Source organism: Gobius niger (assembly GCF_951799975.1).
Source record: "Gobius niger genome assembly, chromosome: 8".
Classification (NCBI taxonomy): Eukaryota; Metazoa; Chordata; class Actinopteri; order Gobiiformes; family Gobiidae; genus Gobius; species Gobius niger.
The window spans coordinates 30,036,149-30,042,009 of record NC_136859.1 but is presented as its reverse complement, the minus strand read 5'-3'; positions in this window follow the sequence as shown (position 1 = coordinate 30,042,009).

The following is a 5,861-nucleotide window of genomic DNA, read 5'->3' as shown; positions in this document are numbered from 1 at the left end:
TCAGTTCAGAGCTATACTTTAATCCAAACTCAGCCCTTTCAGATGCAAACAATATTTGCTGTCTCAAGTCCATAGCTCTCATTACAAACTGTATGGGTGTCTCCCTTGAGTCTTGTGCTGCTCTAGTGAGACAGTAGTACAGTTCTGTTGCATCCTTCTCAATAAAATGGGTTCTCAAAATTTGCCTCAATGCCTGAAGAGAAAGGTCCAGTCTGCTCTCAAGGTAACTTTTTAATTTTATTCCCGGAACAATAGCTTGGATTACAGCCTCCACAATATCAGCTTCACTGTATCCTTTCTTCAGGGCTTTTTCAATCTGTCTCTCTAAACTTGTATATCCAAGTTTGTCTTTTTGCTGTGGTTCACCAATTTGTCCAACAATTTTAAAGTCTTTTCGATATAACTGATGAACAAATGCAGGACTGGCATTATAGACAGGAATATTAGCAGCAGACACGGGTGCGTTGGGCACATTTTCATTGCTGGGTGCAGTACCTGATCTTTCCAGCAGATGGAGGTCTGGTGTTATAGAACGCGTCAATTCATCAATGCGATCTCCGACCTTCAGCAACAGAGACATTCCTTCGTCCTCCAGCGAAATCACGTCTTCTCCTTCCAAATGTTGTAGGATAATCCGTCTCATTTTGCGAGGTAGGTTCTTGTCCTCTTCGCTTACAGGTAACTCCAGCATTGTGCATAAATTAGACAGCTCCATAGCAGGTAAAGTCAATAGTTTCCCCTCGATCTGTTCCAGCGTACTTTCCCAGATGACAGACATTTTCCAAATGGCAATAGTCACGATTCACCGTTAATGCTTTTACCTTAGCTCGTTTGGTGAAAGAGTACAGTTTTTGAGTAGGTAGCCGTGCGCCGCCGTAGTGGGCTATCAGCTGTTGGCTTGTAGCTACAACTCCGATCAGCTGTTGGTCAAATAGCTGCTGTCCATTTGCGATCTCCAATCCGGGTCACGGCGCCAAGATTTATGTTGCACTCTCCAACAGAACAGGCGTAAACTTGGATGGTTTGCAACTTTATTTAGTCCAGTTCGTCGTACATGTTGAGGCACGCTTGGACCAGCGTCACCATAGCGCACACACCAGGCATCACTCACTACTCCCCGTGGGCGTGGGCAACTCACTTTTGTGAATGAGCCCCACTCCTGGACTCCACCCATTGCGGTACATGTGAACGTATAGTGAATAATTTAAACACTTTCTACCAATAATAAATAACAATGAAATTACATTTGTCTTATGAATAGATAAAATAGATGGGCTACACCTTTATTGTTTCATTTTCTTAATACTATTTTTTTGCCAGTATCTTTTGCTCGTGGGGTACTTTGCATGGGGCCTCTGCCCCAGGCCACAAGTGTCTTAGCAGCGCCGCTACAGAAACACAGACTTTCACAACTGTCCCCCTCACTTCACTCTCTTCACTGGGCTGTGGCTGAAAACAGGGGCTTAAGAAAAGGACACAGACTATTGAGAATGTCTGCGCGGGAGTTTCACGTTGTTTTAAGAGAATGTGAAACTCGTGTCTGACACAAGGTTTATTTCTAGATCATACAAAACTGTCGGCTTGTTGACCTCTTTGGTCCGCGATTATGAGGCCAACTGATAAAACATAAAGAGCGATCTGAAGCATAAGGTGCAGGGATTGTTCTAGGAGAAGCCCTCTGCTCTCACTTCCCCCTCTCTCTGAGCTGCTCTCTGCTGCCCTGCAGAGCTGGTGGGTGAGACAGTGGAATCACCATGAACTAAGGCATGTTCATTTTGGATTTCATTGATTAAAGGATCTGTATCATGCTATTTTAGCCATTCCAAAGCAAAGTATAGGCATTCATATGATACATTGTACCTCTACCACTATGGAGCATGAGTATTTTCTGGAGGTATTTTTCAAACCCGGAAGACACAACGCTTTGATTCAGTTAACTCCGCCCCCTCTCTCCGCTCATACAAGCTTTGCAGTAGTAGAAATATAAATACACAGCAAAAAGTGAAGTTACTTCACGATGCAGTTATAAGGAGTTGACATGTGCAACACAGCTTCTTAAATGGCTAAACACACACAAGCTAACACGCGATTGACTCACCACCACTTTGGTCCATCGCTGTTTACGTTTAAAAGTTAATCTACTTTGATTCTGGCGAAGGTTCATCAAACATCCATCAAGAGACAGTCACAGAAAAACACTATGCAACTGTGAAGCACTTTGAATTGCCTTGTGTATGAATTGTGCTCTACAAATAAACTTGCCTTGCCTTGCCTACTATTTTGGCTGATAGTCGCTGAATCCCAGAAAGAAATTCCAACTTCTGGCGTTAGCATTAGGGAAGAGAAAAGACCAGGTGTCCAGAGTAGGTTAGAAAGAGCTCCTTCTTCACAGCTTTCAGTGCAAACATGACATCTGTTCAGACGCTTAGGGGTGTGTTTGTTTTGTCTGCAGGGGCAGAGCTGACCTGGAAGTTTTTTTCTCCTTTTATTCTTTCTTACAACAGAAATAATGAAAAAGCTGTTTTACAAATTAAAATCAGGCCGTAAGCATGAAATTAAGACATTACATTACAGATGTCGAGCACTTCCGTTCCGCTGTGACGGCACAACTGAGCAAATCAGTGGTTTTCGGAGCAGCTGCTCAAAGAGCAGGATTCAGGAGGATTGCTGAGAACTGAAGAAGTCGTTTTTGTATGATATAGCCCCTTTAATATAGGCTAATAAGGCTTATTGGGGCAGAACCAATAGTAAAGACCATGGCAAAGCTTTGGATAAACAAATTATTATAGGCTAATAGAAATAAATAAAAGGTATGAAGGCACTTCAGGGACAGGGACAAAAAATGTAAACATAGTGTTCGTCGGGGGCTAAAACAGACTAAGCCTTTTTTTGATAGACTAAATATGAATTTGACTACTTTTTATTATTTGGTATAATATGCTTTTAAAATACACTGCATATTACCTATTCACATTGTTTAAGCTGGGGCTCCATGGGGTCAGATGCAGAACACAACCGCGAAACACAAAGCCTCACTTCACTGTTACGACCTGACGCTTTTAAACGCAAATTCTGATATACTTAAATAAACTTCTATACAAAACAAAATGTCTCTGTCTTCTTTAGTCAGATAGAAAAAATAATAATGTTTTTCCATTTTATTTGACCATTCAAAAAACATATAACCATCACACAAGGAGGAATACGAGCTCAGAGGCGACTCAGCCATCAGGTGTGTAATAGAAACTACTTACTTCAAAAGTGTTTTCTAAGACATAGGCTCATGACGTCCAGCATTCACACAAGGCAGTAAATAAGCCTGTTGTTGTATGTAGAGTATTATCTCTTACCTGCAGACTCATTTTTTCCCTAATAGACCTATGCACATAACCATGATTTGGTTAATTTGGTTCCTTCTCCTAAACAGAAGCTGCTGCGTTATCAAGATGAATGTAAGGGGGGGGGGGGAGAAATACATCCTGTCTGATCCAAACCTCTCCACACTTTTCTAACCTTTAGACTCACTCTACTTCCTCAACTTTTGCATAATTATTGCTACTGTCAGTGTGTCCAGCTCCAGTTCAGGTGAAAGACATCAGGCAGCAGAGACGTAAGTGCTCACGAGAATATGTTCTTTTGTAATATTTGTACAGATTGATTTCATATTGTTTATTATTTAATTCTAATTTAGTTTCTATTGGTTTGTGCAGTAATAGATTATTTACATGTAAAATGTCTCAATAAAATGTAACTTTACAGGTTTTTTTTATATCATAAAATAAGATAAACTAATAACTATGTAACTATAAACTCTGTTGTTTTTGTCCGTTCATGCAGATGTTTGGTGTTTTGAATGTTCTGCTTGTGGGCGGCTTCCTGCTGTGCGGTACGTTGACTTTATTTAGACACGTCTGAGTTTGACTCAGTTTCCAGTATAATAATAATGTGTGTTTTGTAGGTGCCCTGGGTGAAGAGTTCAGTGTGTCTTTGGCGAAACAAATAAAGGCTGTGAGCGGCTCATGTGTCACGATAACCTGCTCCTTCACTGTAGAGGATAAATATGAACAAGACTTACACAGCGGTTGCAGAGCTCTATGGAAAGATAACAATAACAAAATAGCTTTTACGGGACAGACAGCAGACTTAACCCAGAAGAACTGCACCACAACTCTGTACAACATCAATCACCAACAACATCATGGAACTTTTTACTTCAGACTGGACTGTGACAATGACTTGAAATGGAACTTTATAAATCCCACAGTAAACATTACAGTCACAGGTGTGTATTTCACTGATCTTTCATGACTTTTCTGTGACTTGCTCCTGTGGTGATGACGTCTCTGTCCCAGGTGCCCCGCCCGCTCTGACCCTGACTCCGCCCACTCTGAGTGTGACTGAGGGGGAGTCAGTGAGTGTGCAGTGCTCTGCTCCTGTCCCCTGTCTGTCTCTGCCTCCCACTCTGACATGGAGCCCTGTCCTGGGGGACGTCCAGGAGACGTTTAAGAAACAGAACAACGCCTTTGTCAAAGTGTCCACTCTGAGCTTCACTGCCTCTCACAGTCACCATGAGAAGAACATCACCTGCTCTGCGCTCTACAGCAGGGGAGATGTCACATCTGAGTTACGTCTTAGTGACCAGAGGAAGACTGAGGTCAAATGTAAGTTGCCTTTATTCTATTGAATGATTGTGTAAATGTTAATCAAAGGTTGTCTTTCAATCAATTTGTTGCAACTGAATGAAACATAACAGATGATGCGATAATGTGTCTCGTGAGATTATTGAAACAAATTTTAGCACTTCCTGTGATGAGCAGAACATCAGAGCTATTTCCAGTCTGATTACTTCATAGCAGCATTGAACATTGAGTATATAATTGAACCCTTGGCCCAAATTGGTTCTATGGGCATGCCTTAAATGGACTAGATGCAAGTTGGTCATTTTTATACTCACTACTGCCACCTCAGGACTTACGCATAACTGCAGCTTCTATATTGAGCTCGTGCATGACGGCACTTTGGACCCAAAGTAACACCTTTTTGAGTGACAGTGCAGGATTTTAGAGGCAGTTGTGGTGAACAAGTCTGGGCTCATTCTACACATTAGGACATGACTGGAACATGTAGGGGGAGGAACATACATAATGTTAAACATCTTAAACTCCGTATAGTCCCTTTAATGCATTGTATACACAGAGCTTTAATCAAAGTAAATGCCGTTCTCTTGAAATATTTGACCGCGCAGAGAGCGTTCAACTGTGCTTTGTAACAACGTGAACACCTCTGGATATAGACAAGTGTGACCTATGTTAGAAGAAATTGTCTTTTTGCAGGAACGTAATTTTGTGCAGGTAAACGATCATACAAAAGTAGAAAATCAGCTCATTTTTCTGATGCTTCTTTGTTCACAGATCGACCCAGAAACCTCTCAGTGACAGTGAGTCCTCCTGGTGCTGTGCCTGAACACAGTGATGTGACACTGAAGTGCAGCAGTGAGGCCCACCCCCCTGCACAGCTCTACCACTGGTATCACTCTGATGGAGTCAAACGCACTCTGATCGGAAACTCATTTGTTTTAAACATTAAAGCCTCTAAAGACACGACTGCTGTTTTCTGTGAGGCTCAGAATGATGTCGGACGTGAGCGCTCCACCGTCACTCAGCTGGAGATACTGTGTACGACTTTACAAATGCCATGTTTTTATTTTCTTCATCACAGATGATTTACTCTCGCTATTGCAGTTTCCCCAAAGATCGTGAGCTCTTCCAACTGCTCTGGAGACTGGACACAGATGAGCTGTCAGTGTGAGGCGGAGGGGAACCCCTCTCCCCTGATACAGTGGTATTTCCCAGGAGTCTCTG